Raw genomic sequence first — 17,400 nt, 5'->3', positions numbered from 1 at the left:
TCCCCAGTTGTATATATTAACTTGCAAGGCACAATCCTAGCAAGAGAATAGATGTAGACCGGAGCCTGCCGTGCGGGCCTGCATCTCAGCCTACATGTGAGCATTGCAATTCATGCAGCTGCAACAATAAGGGCCAGGGGCGTGGCTTCAGGGGGGCGTTTGGGAGGTTATGCCTGACCTAATAAATGTATTTTCTAATAAATAATTGGGTACAGGTGCTTTCAGTCGGGTATTGTGAGATGTAGGTCGGATTTCAATAGGGATGTTTACATACACAGAGACAAAAACGCACACACACGCTCTCCCTCTCTGTTTTGAATGTCCTCAAAGTATAGGCTATTTTACAAAACATTGTGTTTTCTCTTGTTACTTCTAGCAATCTGCATTCCTCTCCCTTTCCAGTGCCCCTTAGGCCCCTCTCATGCCCTGGCTTATCCTATAATTTATATTTAACATTAAATGCCAGCCTGGTTGTTGGAAAATCTGAAGCTCACACCCTCCAATCTTACTGACCAAGATAGGACCACGATAAGGGCACTCTACACTGGTATTATCTCAGTCATTGACTCAGTAACAATTCTGATACCAGTGACCGTCTGTTGTTTTTCTTCGGAAGCTCACACACTCTATTGGTGTCTAATTTGGTCTCATCGTTGCCCCTATAAAGAGGATGGGCTCTACCGTATTCCAGGGAGCCTTTTGATATTTAACCTAACAGGGTTTCCTGTAATATAGATAAAAATAGGTCACGGAGGTATCCTTTTAATACGGTGCTGTGGTATGGTTAACACACATATTATACTGGTGTTGAGTCAAGAGTGATATATTGTCCCACTCTAAGTCAACATGTTTTAGCCCTGGTGCTTTCGTCAGGACTTATGTGTAGATGCCCCGTAATATTAATTCCTTGGGAAGGGCTGAAACATGTCAGCTAGTGATTATCTTCACCATCATTATGGCATAACATACATGCACCCAATTTGCATTAACAAAGGAATACAAGTTTACAATTACTTTGAAAACTTACAGTTATCACATTCATTATTTGCGTCCCATTAATCACATTAATCAGTTGTAAATTCACTCCCCTTGACAGGTAGACTACTGCCTCGTTCTATTAAACTCTCTCCGTACTCCTTTTGCGCAATGTAAATCCTACATTGCACAACAGCCCCACAAATGGCAGTCTTACTCAGAACACTGCCTATGTTAACCGCCTATGCTTCTCATAGACGCTCTAGAAAGAGATAGTGGGAATAGTAAATGGAGGAAGACTTTACCTTTCCATTTCCTTTCTCATCTCAGTGCATACATTACTCGAGTATATCACCAAGTGGCGTGTTCCAACTTCAGACATAGTACCTATAGCACACCACAGAAGGAAATTCCGGAACTTCAAGGACACCAGAAACAGTAACACAAAAAATCAAAAACAAAGAAAGAACCACCTACCAAAAAGCCATACCTCACATAGCTTTAAAATTCAACCTATTGTGAATGTTGAAATAGGAAGTTTGGCTGAGGTAGCTGTGCTTTAAATAGCATAAGCAAAGTCATTTATTCGCTGCTGAAGAAGCAATGACAGCCCTGCTGGACCAGCCCTGAATTCCTATAGGCAGTTCTACATCATGCAAAACATCCTAAGCCAAAGCAATAATTATCTAAATCCAGCTACTTAGGGTGGAGATAGAAAGTGTCAAGATGTTCTTGTTCAGGGTACATTTGCCAAATGCAATATCAGACCTGCCCGTATTCCTGCACCGCGGATCACATAGTGTGGCAAATGGACTGCTTGGGGTAGCAGCCCTACAAAAATATGGCTAGGTTACAATTTGCAGATCTTCAATGAAATAGAAGCCACGTTAGGAGCAAATCCTAGTTCAAATGCCAAAGACCAAAGGCCAAACTATTAGTAAATGTCTGAAGGGAGGAAATCTCTGAACTCTGAAAGCCACACCTTCCCTGGAGTCTAGCAAGGGATACCCTTACATTGACAACATCTTTAAAAGAAAAACCTTTCAAGGCACCTTCCCAAACAGTTCATAAAGTGGGCACCACAAAGAGCAGACCACTTGTGGGTGTGCAACATTTGCCAATGCCACACCTCAGCCTAGAAGCAACTGTATCTATGAATCCCGGACCACAAGATTCTTTGAACACCTCAAGGGTTGGTCACTAGACTCAAAGGGTGACAAATACCGACCCTAGATAAATTCAGTAATGGTGCAGCGCAATGATCTCACAGACACTAGTCAGATGCCCCAAATATAGCATCTTTGAGCTATTCAAAGAGCACAGGGACGGAAAAATGCCTGACCAGGAGTCATGAACTCTATGAAGTTCTGGCTGAAAACTAACAAAATGTAGGTGGTGTTCTGGGTAAGGCTGCTTTTTATGTGGCCTCCCATGAGGGGGGAGAGGTTTATTTAAAAGGAATGAATGTTAAGGAACAGGTGCCTGTCGTTGTGGTATAGGAACTCACCTCGGTTACTATAAAGTCTTTGACAGGAAAGCTTATGATGAAGAGACAGTAACCAAGGACAAAGTGGGTGATGAAGAGATGGTAACCAGGGACAACGTGGATTATAAGGAGACCGTAACCAGGAACAAAGTGGGTGATGAGGAGATGATAACCATTGACAAAGGGGATTACGACAACATGGTAACCAGGGACAAAGTGCATGATGAGTAGATGATAACCAGGGACAACGCGGAGGATGAGGAGAGGAGACGGTAACCAGGGACAAAGTGGATGAAGATGAAACGGTAACCAGGGTCAAAGACAAAAGCTGAAAAGAAACTTAGGCACATTTCAAGGCAGGTCAAGAGCAGCTTACAATCATTACTGTACCTTTCTGCAGAATATGCCTATCTCAGATGGAAAGCAATAGAGAAATGAAAGCACAAGGAAAAAGAAATAGTTAAAAAGGAAAAAATGGTGTTAAAAGCAGATATTTACAAAAACAGGCAGAGAGTTTTGATATTGTTCTTTTGGGAATGACACAGCGTTTCCTACAACAACTTGTGAATAAATTGCACTCATTTGTCTAATCGCCAACTCCCATTATACTATGCCAGAGTCAAGTAATTAAATTCAGAGGTGGATTCAGTTTTTATGTAATACTTCAAATGGTTATGTAATAAATCAGAAATATGAAAGCACAACACATTCCTATTTTCTAACCAAATGCAACAGTGTTATTGCAGGAGTGATTGCATTTGGAAAATATGAGCGAGGCAATTTCCTTATGCTTATTTGTTTTCACAGCACCTGAAATACTTAAGCATCCCAAATGATGAACTACCTCAAATGTGTAGCTGTTATGCAAAGGGAGGGTGCATAAACATTTGGATGCACTGATCCAGCATAAGCGGTATAAATATTTTTAGATTGAACTTTCAAATCACTACTTACTTATTTGTGCCTCTGACTGTACTGGGTCCCCTACAGCTAGACGGATTACAGCATTACCCTTTCCACAGAGGTGAATGGTCCTCTGATGGATCTTTCTCTGCTGGCAGGAGGGGTGGGAATTATGATGTCCAAAACACAATGTTAGCCACCCAATGTGGACCATTAATTGGTGACTAACTCACAAGTTTGAAATAAGGTTCAAATACACTTCTCTTAAGACCATATTGTAAAAATAAAGTATTGCAATGGGGAGACCTAACCTCCTAAAGAAATTAAGTCTAACTAGAATGATACACACTAGAAGCTCTGCTACTGCAACACAAAAAAAAGAAGTAGAACTCGATATTCTGAAAAGATTAGCTGATTTTCCCTACAACGCATTTAGATGAATGAAGAAATTTAGCACAGTTTCAAATAAAGAACATACGGACACAATACTAGACTCAGGCAATTTAGATAGTTTAGTTATTTTATTAACGTTCCTAAATGTATACAGATAAGCAATTTCTTAATCATTTCAGGCAAGAATAATAAAACATGTAGTACAGGACTACACATTTCATCGGAGGTTCAAATCCAAAGAGTATGGTTTAAAGAAAACATCAGATAAGAGGTTACAGATTCCTACCACCATGAAAGGCAGAAGGATAATTTGATTCTCTTTAACAGCATCATAATGGCGAGTCCATGAGCATGGCAAAAAGGAAATATAAAGCAAAAATCAATTAGTTTGGCAAAGAAAAATTCCAGGTCTACTGCATAAGGCAGCAGCTCAGCAAAAAGGCAGTCCAAGATAGGGAAAATGTATGGCATTGCGATTAAAGAATAAAATCAAAAGCATGTTGAGTTGTGTTCCACCGAAACAAAAATAGCATTGCGTTGTCAAAGAGGAAAAAAGGTATGGCGTCGACCCTCCTCTGAGCTTACTTATTTTATAGTCTTTATGACACCTTAATGACCTGGTGTCACTCCACTAGTCTGTCCATCGCATGATTAGTTTACATATGTAGTCACCAAATACATTTTAGTTACTCCTGCATTCTTTCCCAAGCACTTCATGTGAACAATTTGACTTAATGGGCATCACAGGTTTGTCGACAGTCGGAAATATACAATGTAACAGGCTATGGCATTGGATTAGAGTTGATTTTCCAACTGCGCAATCTCACAGTGGCCTTCAATGGAATGTCCTTTGTATGCAAGATGAAATATACACAGAACAAATAATGGAACATTTGTAGAAATGCCAATGAAGTATTATGCTTGCTAAGGTAAAATTGCAGCTCAAGACAGAACTCGTTTAAAGCTTAAAATGCATACATCAGCTTTAAATTAATTAAACTTAATTGGAATCAAATATAATTCATTGAGTCCTCATTTCGTAATAAGAGAAAAATAATAAAAGTTTCACCAATGTATTATTACATGAAATTGATTAGCATTAGCTATGGCCGACTGCCACAAATATTCAACATCCATACAAGGACGCTATTCTTAAAAAAACAGTTTACAAAAATAGTTTCCAAATTTTTGTAATTATTAGAGTCTCTACTATCACATCTGTAAGTTTTAATTTCCTAACTAATTTTATTGCCTAATTGCACCACAATCTATTCATAATGCAATTGCAATGAAAGGCAATAGAACTGTTAGGCCTGATCATTAGATTCATTAGTTTTCAGCAGTACGTGAATAGTAAATCATCATTTCATGAGGAATCTTATTATTAAAATCTATTGAGAAGCATTATAACTATTTAGCAATTTCCTTTTTCTCTTGTTCTAACTCTTTCAAGGATGCTTTTAGGGTGCTATTACTTCACTTGTCTCTATTGCTGTAAAACTGTTCATTTTGTGCGATGTGCACATGCAGGTTTGTGTGTATAATTAGGTAAAAGTGTCATGTAAAGTGTTTTTGAAATATTTGCATTATTCCCATGCTTATTCATTTTGACAGTGCCTTGAATATGTTTAGCATCCTAAATGATGAATAACCACAACTATTTAGCTGCTTAGAATGTGAAATTCAGTTAATGTAAAGGGAATGTGCATAAACATTTAGATGCATCATAGCCATTTCGAGACATATTAAATATCTGATAAATGTTCTCAGAGATTTGTGCTGGTGCTTTTATTCCAGTGAGATGAATTGCCATCTTGGAAAAATTCAAACTTCTCCATTGATCACCGTCCACAGCGCCAGGGAGCGATTATGACATTATTGATTCAGTAAAGTACATTTAGGACAAAGCAGGGAAAGAAATCCTTAATGTCAATGTGTGTTAGGTTTTTTGGGCAGGCGGGTCCCTTAGTGCAGTCATATTATAAACCGAATTTGGGCATTGTTTTCTGTCACCGTTTTTCAACAATGCATACCGTATTTTGTTATTTGTAAGCAATGTAAATACCAGGGGCTGCTGGTGCTCAAATAATTATACTCAAGTTACGGATACTGGAAGGATGAAAGGCTGAGTTGACGAAGTCAATATTGGAATTTGAGATCTGCAGCTCCTGCACAGATGCTAGCTATAAATGCCTAGCTCACTGAGACTCTTACGAGCATAGACGAGACGCACATTTTCAGACCCTCGTGTATTTTTCAGTTTTCCTGGTGTGTATATTTTGTACAGTGCCAAGTGTCAGCACACTGTAGTCAGTATGAACAAAACAACAATACATGGACACCTTTACTAGTTAAATTAATAAGAAAATACCAACTGAAACCAATAGCCATCCTTGGAATCCAAAGTTCCTAAATGCAACCAGAATTAGGTAGAATGCTCTGAGCAGCAGGTCAATACATATCAGAAGACCCATATCCCTGAAAAACAATGTCACACAAAGAGGCATCTACACACATTGACAGCTCGGCACCACACTCACAATATAAACACACATATCGTTCTCTTTTTTTTAAAATTGCCTTGTCTGCTGTTAACGCTGGAATGTGACACCATAGATGCTTTCAGAAACCACTACAAAACCTGGCTTTCTTCAAGATGATTCACCGGATCCACTCACCCTGGACCCACCTAGTGGACAATAAATCAATCACTGGTAACAACTCCCTATAGATCCTAAGGAACATCTTAAACCACTTTTTCTCAGGTTTAATGCTAATGTCGCTGTTGCCAACTCAGACTATAATCACGCCGACACGGTCTGCATATTGGACAAGATTGACAATGTTATTGGTGCAAAAAGTTTCATTAATGTGAGGAACTAGCTTATTTTATGAGTGCAAACCAACATGGGCAAATTTTAAAAGTCATTTTCCCACTTGCAAAAAGATGTACTTAAAGAGAGGTTCTTGTATGAGTACATTTCCTGTGGAACGGAGCTGGTATCCCAGGCAAGGAATGTCCTTGAGGTTTGTGAGCACCTGCAAACTTACACCGTAGTGGGTATTCACAAACTCCTCTCCAAGCTCTTGGATGACCAGAGAGTCCTTGTCAGGAGTCAAATAGTAATTCTCTTTCATGTGATGAAAGGAAATACCCCCCTAAATTAGTGGGTGCGTAGAAGTAGGGATTTCTCGATGAGGATAAATATCGTCCCCGTTAAGGAAAAAGGAAAAAGATCAGGGAGTGCATGTAAGCATACTCTTTTTTTCTCACATGTGAGAAAAGCGTCCTCAATACTTATCCAGGAATATACTGCAACAGGGTGAGGCTTTTTTAAGTCAATCAATCAATCAGGATTTGTATAGCGGGGCTGCTTCACCCATCAGGGTCTCAAGGCGCTGTGGGCGTCCCGCTACGGGATCACACTGTCTCTTCCTATTGGTTGAACTATATACAAAAGATAGGGGTTTTACCCAAATTACCCTCCTATACCTGGGTAAAGAACAATATGACAATAAAGAAGAAAAGGTGGCAGGGATGAAAAGATATAAATAGAGGTCTCTCTATTTCCATAGGGGACTGTATATTCCCTTATTAACAGTACAAAGTCCTGTCGTTCGTTCATGTACCTTTTTTTCAACAAAAACAGTCACATACCAAGGACACAAGATTACATAATTTAATTATCGTAATCTTAATTCAATTCATCTACATTTTTTTAATTCTTTCATAAAACTACATACATATATATATATACACAGTGAGTGAAGCTCTCTTTCTTCTTTATTGTCCTATTGGTTGAACAACCAGGTCTCGAGGTCCTTCCTGAACTGTTGGAGTGGTGGTGCTGCTCTTTGATGCGCTGGCTAGCTGCTAGGGAGAGGGTCTGGAACGGAGTTCCCTGTAGGTTGGTGGAAAGTCACTTGTTTGCTGAGGTACACTGGTCATTCGTTGTGTAGTCCCTTGTAAGTATGGGTGAGCAGCTTGAACTGGCATCTCTTCACGACTGGTAGCCAATGGAGTTTCTGAGGTGAGGGTTGATGTGCATCTGTCTAGGAAGGTCAAGGAGGAGTCTGGCTGCTGTGTTCTGGATGTCTGGAGTTCCCTCAAGAGTTGGGCAGTCATCCCTACGTAGAGGGAGTTGCCGTAGTTGAGTCTGCTAGTGACAAGAGCTTGCATGACAGATCACCTGGAGTTGGGCGGGAGCCATCTGAAAACCTTCCTGAGCATTCAGAGGTTGAGGAAGCAGGCGAAGGAGACAGCGCTGACCTGCTTCCTCATGGATAGCTGACTCTTAAGGATGATACTGAGGTTGCGGGCGTGCTCGGTGGGTTTGGGGGTAGGGCCCAGCTCAGATGGCCACCCTTCGTTGTTCCATTAGGTGCACTTGCCTTTTCTGCAGATTCAAACCTCTGTCTTGTCTGAATTGAGTTTGAGACAGTTGTTGTTCATCCAGATGGCCACATCCTTCATGCATCTTTGAAACATGTCTTTGATGGTCGGTGGGTCGTTTGTCAGGGAGAGGATGAGCTGGGTGCAGTCACCGTAGGAGATGATGTTGAGCCCATGGCTCCTCACGATGTTGGACAGGGGTGTCATGTATACGTTGAAGAGGGTTAGGCTGAGGGATGAGCCTTGAGGTACACTGCTGGTGATGTTCTTAGGAACCAAGAAGTAGGGAGGGATGATAATCTTCTGCGCCCTTCCTGTGTGATAGGAAGCGATCCACTTGAGGGCTGCTCCTTGGATTTCGATCGGGTGGAGTCTGTTGATCAGAGTGTGGTGGGATATGGTGTTGAAGGCTGCTGAGAGGTCAGGGGGATGAGGGATTTCTCCATGGTCTAGCAGTATTCTGATGTCGTCTATGGCTGCAATTAGAGTGGTCTCGGTGCTGTGGTTTGCTCTGAAGCCTGTTTGGGAGGGCACGGAGGGTTGTGGTCTGCAGATGTCTGGTTAGCTGTATTATTGATAGCTTTCTCGATGACCTTGGCTGGGAAGGGGAGCAGGAAGATGGGTCAGTAGTTCCTGAGTTCATCTGGGTCTGCAGGTGGTTTCTTTAGCAACAGCTTTATGTCGGAATGTTTTCATTTTTGGGGGAGGTGGGTGGTGGTGAATGAGGAGTTGAAGACCTAGGTGAGTTCTTTGCTGATGGGTTGATTGCTGAGGTTGACGGTGTGAAAGGGGGCAGGGGTCTGCTGGAGAACTGGAGTGGATGGATCTCATGATGGTTGCCGTTTCCTTCTCAGTGAGTTCCACGAGGTGAACTGGTGTGGGTGGGTGTCGGATGGCGAGAGGATGTTGATGTTCGCAGAGGGTTTGAGAAGGTGTGATGGTGTTTTTGGTAGCAGATGGGTTGGTGAACTCCTTGACTATGTTGAGCAGTTACTTGCTGGTGTTGAAGCTGTCCTTGATGCAGGTGGCTAGGGCGATCTTCTTGGTGTTTTTTCAGGAGGTGGTGGTAACGGTTGAAGATGCTTGTAGTTCAAGTAACCTGGACAAGTTTTGAGAATTCCATAATGTTGCAAATCTTGACCCCTCAGAGCAAAAACCCTCAGGATGTAGATTAAGAACTGATTCTGAGAAAAGCCTGCCATGTTTTGGAGCCTCTGAAAACATCATATTTCAGTGCCCGTATGCTCAGATTTCAGACATATGCCTCAGTGTTACTGTAATATTGTGAACAAATGAAAGATTCTCAAAGTTTTCACGACAAATTTAGAGATACAGGTCCAGATTTGCAAAGATGTGAAACAGTATAATGCAGCAAGACAGCTTGCTGCACTGCACTGTATCACATGGAGAGGGCAGGAATGTGCCAAATCTACTAAGAAATGGCTCATTCCTGGTATCTCCCTGCTCTGACCCATGCTGTGCAGTCTAGCGCCAACACAAGCACCTTGCTCCATGGTGCAAGGGTGCCTGCATTTCAGGCAGGATCGCTTGTGTGCAGAAGGGGACACCTTCCTTCACAAAAACAATCTCTAGAGGCATTTTCCTCTTTCTGTGTGGGCTGCAGAAATAACGTTATTTGTTCTTATTCCGCCTGCCCTGGGAAGGAGTACCTTATTGGCGCATTCCTAGGTTCACTACTGGTAGCAAATCTGGGAATGCACATAATCCGTGGGTGGCTGCAGAGGAACACTCATGCTCCACTCATGGAACGCCTTCCCAGGGCAGAGCAACGCAAAGCAGCGACTTGCGTTGTGTTACTCCAGGTGTAATGGCAAATTAAATCTCACTTAAAACTTGTGTTGCCCTTACGTCACCTTGCGCAAACCTTTCATAAATCTAGCAGGGCCAGCTCTAGGGCGGTGCGACCAGTGCCACTGCACAGGGTGCTGTCTTTCTGGGGGCGCTGTGTTTGCAAATTAATTATTTTTTTAAAGCACATGCTGCAGCGTTCCTTTCCTCGGCAATTACCAGGTCTCACATAAATGTCAAGATAACTCCTGTGATTAATGTTCTTCCTGGAGAGAGATCATAGTTTTGTATAGTTGAGGTTGGTTTATGTGAAGTTAGTGCAGAGGGTTAATATGCCTGCTGCAAAGAAGGTGTACCAAGTAGATTACAGAGTGCATAAACAGATTAGCAGGTTACTGCTTTTCAAGGAGACATCCTCTTGTTACTTGCAATTTATAACTTAAATTTCTAATATGGAACAGTGAGCTATTAACTTTCATCATAGAACTGCATGCACACTGCAAAAGTATACATTAGAACACTGATTAATGTTGCAAAAGGGTTAATTTGACTACAAATAGATTCTTATTATTAAAGAAAACTCCCAACTATGCTATTTCTTTTTTGACTCTGAGTTTGTGCTTCTCCACACCAAGCACTCTTAAACTATACTGCCCACCAGTATGGATGACATGTGATTCCTACACTTTTAGGGGCAGATTTATAATAACTGGCGCATCCCTGCATATCAGCAGGGATGCGCCAATTAGTGTGCGCCACAGCTCCGCCACCATGGATGCGCCGCATTTACAATGCGGCGCACCATGGGGCAAAAACGGCAAAGATGCGTGATGCATCTGTGCCGTAAAAAGTGGCGCATTGCTGGAGTTGCGTCGCGACGCAGCTTCAGCAATGCTTTGGGGGGACCTATCTTCACAATGCTGCATCAATCCTTACGCCTGCTTCAAGCAGGCGCAGGGTTTTGATGCAGCATGGGCTCAAAAGTGACTGAGTGAAATCTTGTAGATTTCACTCAGCCACTTTTAGGAGGCGTTCTTGTGACGGAACGCCCCCCCCTGCACAGGTACGCCTACTGCTGGCGCACGGTTTTACAACGTGACGCATCTCCCAGTTGCGTCACGTTGCAAATACCCCGCAGCATGGTGCAGGATTTGCGCCGCCGCTGCGTCACAAAAGTGATGCAACGGCGGCGTAAATGAGGCGCATAGGCCTCATAAATCTGCCCCAAAGTCCTTTGGCATATGTAACATATACACAGGTATGATTGATTGTCTCTGTGTGATGCAAAGTGCTCAGACACCTTACACTGGTACGAGTGACGCTATATAACTAATTCAATGTATCTGAGAGAGAGCCGTTATGGAGACTAGGGGGCATATTATCAAGCCAGGCGATACAATTATCGCCGCTTTAGCGGCAGAAAACTGCCGCTAAAACGGCGATAATGGGCTTGATAATATGCTCTATGGAATTCCAATTGAAGCCCATGTTAAATGTGAAGGACATCTTACATGGGCTTCAATTGGAATTCCATAGAGCATATTATCAAGCCGATTATCGTCGTTTTAGCGACATTTTTCTGCCGCTAAAGCGGCGATAATTTTATCGCTTGGCTTGATAATATGCCCCAAAATATGGGCCTAGTTATAACGCAACGTATGTCTTTCACATTTATTAACAGTCAGCAAGAACCGTATTAATTGTCGACCAATGACGAGCCGTAAGGGACCTGTAATATACAGAGATCAAAGTTGTAATACCATGACTACACAAAATAAAAATAAATGAAAATAGAGTCTAAAGTGTCTGTTTTCTTCCTTCGCCTGGGACGCCGGAGTCCCGCCAAGAGAAGATGATTTAACAAGCTTTTTCTCTCCATCAGAAACCTCCTGACAGAAGTGGCATTACATCACGGGGCAATCCCCTGTAGCACAATCTCCTCGCACAATTAGAACGAAGGAATCTGTAGAATTGCTGCTCGCTTATTAGCTAATAAATTGCCGCTGCCTACTTAGAGCTCCTAAATCGCCACTTGTAGCCTATCCGGAGTCATGGAACAATGAACTCCGTCCAAGAGGTAATGAGCGCACGTGCAGGCTGCTTTCAAAACAATCATGGCGGCTGCGCTGTGGGCTTCGGTGATGTCATGCTCTGTCCGAAGTGTCTCTAGCATGCGCTTCTGCATGATTGCTTCCTCTTCTGTGGTTGGGTTTTATTGTGCTGGCTTCTTTTAAAGGAAACTCTTCCCTCACCATCACTGGGAAACGCGATGTTGTCGGATGCGAACCCTTCCAATCACAATCCCTGCTTTCTTTTTACTATCCATAACTATTTCTGTGCTTGCTTAGCTCTGCTGTTGGTGGAAAAATAGCCTTCCAAAATTGCTATATGACTCAATATTTGTTTATTTTGTTTTTACAGTGCTGTGTGTATCTCTTCAGTTATTTCAGGGCACTTTGTGGTGAGGTACATGGCAGAGTATTAGCCATGTCCTGTCCAGAATGAGGCTTCACATGCATGGGGCTGGAGAGATGAGCATCTTGAATATCTGAGTATAATCTTCCTCGTGGCCGATGGCCTCTTTGTTAGGCATTCATGATGCAGTGTTGCTGTAGCAGGGCTGTTCTTGGATTTCCTTCACAATAATCAACAGATGTCCTATTGATTTGTCCTGTAGGATACTGCAGAAATGCAACTAGGAATTTCAAGTAGTCATAATTTCATAATAAAGCTTGCATGGAACAGCAGGGCTATGGGGTTAAAGCATTAACAGCGAGTACCGTAGGAGTACCATAGTATCTCACTAGAGGGCTAGTCTGTGTCAAGCAAGAGTAGCACTGTACCCATGAGGCAATTTTCTTTTTTAATTGTCGCCTCTTGAGAGGTTCCTCTGCATCCCTAAACCTATTTGTTTGAATATTTTCCAGACAGAATCATGTAATTGTGGCTGCAACATTATCTTCTGAGTTACAGCCAGCCAATTAGATCGCCCGGTATCGTGGTACTGGTACTGACATGGCTAATGGGAGAAAAAGCTCGCTGTATAAAATGGAGGGCCTAAAAAAAAATTGGTATCACAGAACTTACACGGGACCAATCACCTAGCTATATCTAATTATAACTCTTTAACCCCATCAAGGCCAACCTAAGCACAGTAGCGGCTGGTACAGATCGGGGATGGCGGGGCCAGGAAGAGGAGAAGGGGTCAATAAAAATAAAACTTTACTTACCTCCACGCAGCATCCTCCTCGTCGCGTCTCTCCTCCTTGTCCCTCCCTCTGGCCGGAGCAGGAAGCACCCAGGCTCCCCTGCAGCGTTGTAATTGGTCTGAGTTTCATGCTTCGGCGCTCAGGCAGGGAGTGGATGCCTGGGCATGTTCTCCACCCAGGAGAACATGCTAAGTGCGCATGAATGTTTGGCTGGACATTATGGAGTGCAAACTACTCCTCCCCCTGCCCTGAGAGCAACCCCGCCCGCAAAGCTGCTGCAACAGGAAAAAATAAAATGAGAATAACGTTGAGTTATTATCATTTTATTTTTCATGACACGGCTGAAAAGCAGTGGGGGACACTCCTCCGCCTTAGTGGAGGAGCCGCACTGCACCAGCATCTCTATTATTGCATATTTCTAAAAAAATGGCTGAACTGATTTACAAAACATCACAAGGTTTCTAAGTAAAGTTCTAACTTTTTGCAAAATGTGGTGTAATTCTGTTCAACAGTTTTTTCTGTATCAGAGAGAAAAGTTTCTAAAAGAATTAACATGAGAAATCAATGTTTTGGGACTTTTTCTTGGCTCCTGCTTGTTGAATCGGTCTGCAAGTCTCCAAGCCAGAGCTGATGTAGATTAACTTTATATTGGGAAAGTTTTGTGCTGATTCATGAAGCGGCACTAAAGTTACTAGTAAAACAAAAAATGCACTTTGTATGGAAGCTCTGACCTAACTATAACTACAAAGTAACAACCGTCACTTTGTAAAATATTTGTATTTTTCGTGACATATAGACATGGATTTAGGAAGAATAAAACTATGCTTACCAATATATACTCACCTCCACAATATTTTGTTTATCCAAGCCCATTACCAATCCAAAGTAAAATAGGTGAATGATCTGAGACACCACAAAGGAGAATGGATAAATCATAGATATCACATGAATATCAGCTGATGGCAGGAAAAGGTAAGCTATTCTTGAAAATGAGTTGTGTTGGACAGAATAATGTGTAGCTTTTTGCCCGCTGTGCCAAACCTACCAGGCATGACAACGACCCAAGCAAGAAGCCCAACCAACTAGCATCATTTGCCTTTGTGGTACAGCAGCCTTGGACCCAAATATGTCTGTGTTTTTGTCCTTTACAGCATTAAAATCTCCTCTAGCAGCAATAAGCCTTTGGAGAGGTCAAGAACAGCTTTTTTTACCCTGTTGAGCACCCTGTGGGTTAGTCTTGTTGGTGCAGATATAGAGACCAAGGGCCAGATGTACGACCATTGAACTTTGCGACTTGCAAATTGTGACAAATTGCGAGTTGCAATTTGCGAATCGCGAAATTCAATGTACACCAGTTTCTCAAACAATACGATTCCCAATTGGGTTGCAAATTGCATGCCTCATGAATATTAATGAGGCTGTCGCAATTTGCGACCCCATTGGGAATGGTTGGCACTCCCTGGGATGGTGGCCTGCTGGTGTTGCAAAACAATCATACATTGGGTAAGGACTCGCTATTCGGAAGGGACACCCTTGGCACACCCCTTTCTAATAGCGAGTCGCTAACCCTAATTTGCACGTCGCTAATAGGTTAGCGACTAGCAAAATAGGGTTAGTAATTTGGCTGACCTATTTTGCGGTCTCAAAGGGGCTGAAATCCCCTTTGCGACCACCAATAGCGGTCGTACATCTGCCCCCAAATTTCATATCTAACCCTGACCCTCCCAGTTACAATAATGTAAAATCCCTGTGGGTCCGAGGTGGATTTAATGACCACCGTCTGCAAAGTCTTATGGAGCAGGCCCAGCACTCTCCTTGCGTCTCAGGAGAACCCCGCATGGGGCACCCGATCTCAACCACATTGCTTCAGGACATTAGTTTGAACTCATCAGAGGAGTTCTTTGTAACATCAAAATGTCCACGGCGTAATGCTGGCATGTTGACGAACCACCCCTGTTTAACCTTATCAAGTGTACCATTTACATTCCATAATGCCATTACATGACTTCTCATCAGATTATTAGACTTTTAGTTATCCAAAACTAGCTTGTTTGTTGAAGAACTCACCTATGATGCCTATGCCTATGTGTATAACCCATGCATAACTGTATAACATTTCCCCCAAACAACAACCTCCTTCTCCCACCACACACTTCTGCCCAGGAAGCACATGTCACCCTTACCCCAACACATGATGTAACAAACAAAAGGGGACCTAAAAGAAAACTCAACAAGTACAATTATTATTGCTCTCGTAAGAGGTGAACTTTTCCTGCTAAGCTAAATCCTGTGCTAAAGTTGAGACTGTCACTAGGTTCCTAACTCAGATCTAGCAAGCTTGCATTGGATTCTCGTCAGAAGGTGAAATAAGATCAGGAATCTGAGATCCCAGGGCTGTACTCTCCAGGAAGCACTCCACGTTTAACACAGATCCTATTCCGCCACATGGACCATTTTTTTCTCAGTAGACATGGACCTGGAACTGTTGTTTCCATCTCCCAGAACTGGTTCATGTGGGCATTTCACGGTCATCTCCTCAGCCCAACTCTTTCCTGACTCAGTGCTGTCAAAAAAAGAAAGCTTTTCCCTGAAATATAACCTTAGGTCTAGAGGTCTAGTGGGAGACATTAGTCATTAGTCTAGCTTCTTCGCTCTGAGTTTTACTTTTACTCCAGAGAAAGTTCCACAACGTTCCTGTGGCTGCCTTGAATAGGCCGAGAATATCATCATCAGTTACTTTCTCGGTATACATCTCCTTTGAACCCTGACATCCTTCAAGATAGTCTCTCTGTACTGGTAGTTAACATCTTTGGAATAAAGGGATGTGGCTGAGCTCCTGGAGGAGGTCGTGCAGCCAGATACAGTGACAAAGCAATTAGAAAGCATCTCATGAGTTCCCATAACTGCAACTATGATGTCATAAACGTTTCAGGTGCTTGTCCCTCTGCCCCATCTGGTGTTCTCACCATGCAAATGGTGCTTTGATGGACCTTGATTTCAGGGTTCTCAACTTGGGTCTCAAGTAGTTTTGCCATGTCACTCAGGAGTTTCACACCAGGCTTCAAATAGGTACTCATTCTGCAAAATTACACAAGCTTTGACGCAGGAGTGAGATATCTGTTGCCATTGATGGATCGGGTAAAATGTTTTCTTTTTATATACCCAATCCATTTATATAATGATTAATAATTAATTCTAATAATTAATTGATTGATGTGATGGTACTAAACCAACCTTATTAACCAAGAGAATACACGTGGGAATGCATTGGCATGGCTAAAATAAAAAGTGAACTAAGTTTGTGCGCATATTAAAATGATAAGTGTTGCTTGAGCAGTGTTAAATGTGATTTGCGCTTAAATAAACCAGCATTAACGGCTTTAAATGTTGCATATGGCTAGATAAATACATACACATAAGGGTATTAGCAAGGGAATAACACTGTTTTAATCATTTCTATGTATTAATTACGATTTTGTGTTTCTTTGCTTAAAGTTGACTATTCTGGCCTACCAAAAGATGGCTGCCGACTGATTCCTAACTAAAGTACATGACTTCATAAATTAAGCAATGGAGAAAGGCGCCTGCACTGACTTCGTTCGTGTCCTTTCCATGACCCGACAGACCAGGCCCATGAAGACTACCCTGGGCGAAGTGCCAATGTCCCTGAACGTGAAGCAATTGTTGCCAATGTGGAAAATGAACTTCCAAAAGCCACCTATTTACAATAGACTGATACATTTTTTGACCCAGGAACAGCCTTTCCCATACGCCTAATTGATCTTCATCCACATGTGAAAATTTGAGAATGTTTCTTAAATGTATTGAGGCGAAGCTGAATTCAGCCAATCCGTGACCTGGGAATAAAGAAAATGTTACTGTTATATGTAAATTTTAGTATAAATATTAGTAGTCTAGAGAGGGAATTTACCTTTTTTCGCTGCTACTCTACCATGCTACCCCATGCGACACTCTATGCTGCTCTTCGCTAGAGATCCTTATGCTGACGGAAGAGGACGGAGACTTTAGAACTCTGATGAACTTTCTGAGGACCAGTTCTGTCTTAGAAAACGCCAATTAGCCAGAATAGGTAAATATGACAAAAGATAATATTGCATTATTAGGATTTAACCTGCATTTTAATTAGATAAAGAAAATCATTATTTGAAGAACTGTGTCGGGTGATGATTTCTTGAAATGTTTTATTGATTAATATGAGAATTAAAGAGTCA

At 42.1% G+C, this 17,400-nt stretch overlaps 1 protein-coding gene across 1 annotated transcript in view; it reads right to left on the bottom strand.

The window, feature by feature from the left end:
• Positions 1–17,400, bottom strand: part of GLIS1 (GLIS family zinc finger 1) — a 1,425,682-nt gene that overhangs the window by 315,193 nt on the left and 1,093,089 nt on the right. The window lies entirely within an intron of this gene.

The sequence above is a fragment of the Triturus cristatus genome, chromosome 4_2 (assembly GCF_964204655.1).
Source record: "Triturus cristatus chromosome 4_2, aTriCri1.1, whole genome shotgun sequence".
NCBI classification, from domain to species: Eukaryota; Metazoa; Chordata; class Amphibia; order Caudata; family Salamandridae; genus Triturus; species Triturus cristatus.
The sequence above is the reverse complement of the archived record's forward strand: the minus strand, read 5'-3'. Positions and strand labels throughout refer to the sequence as shown.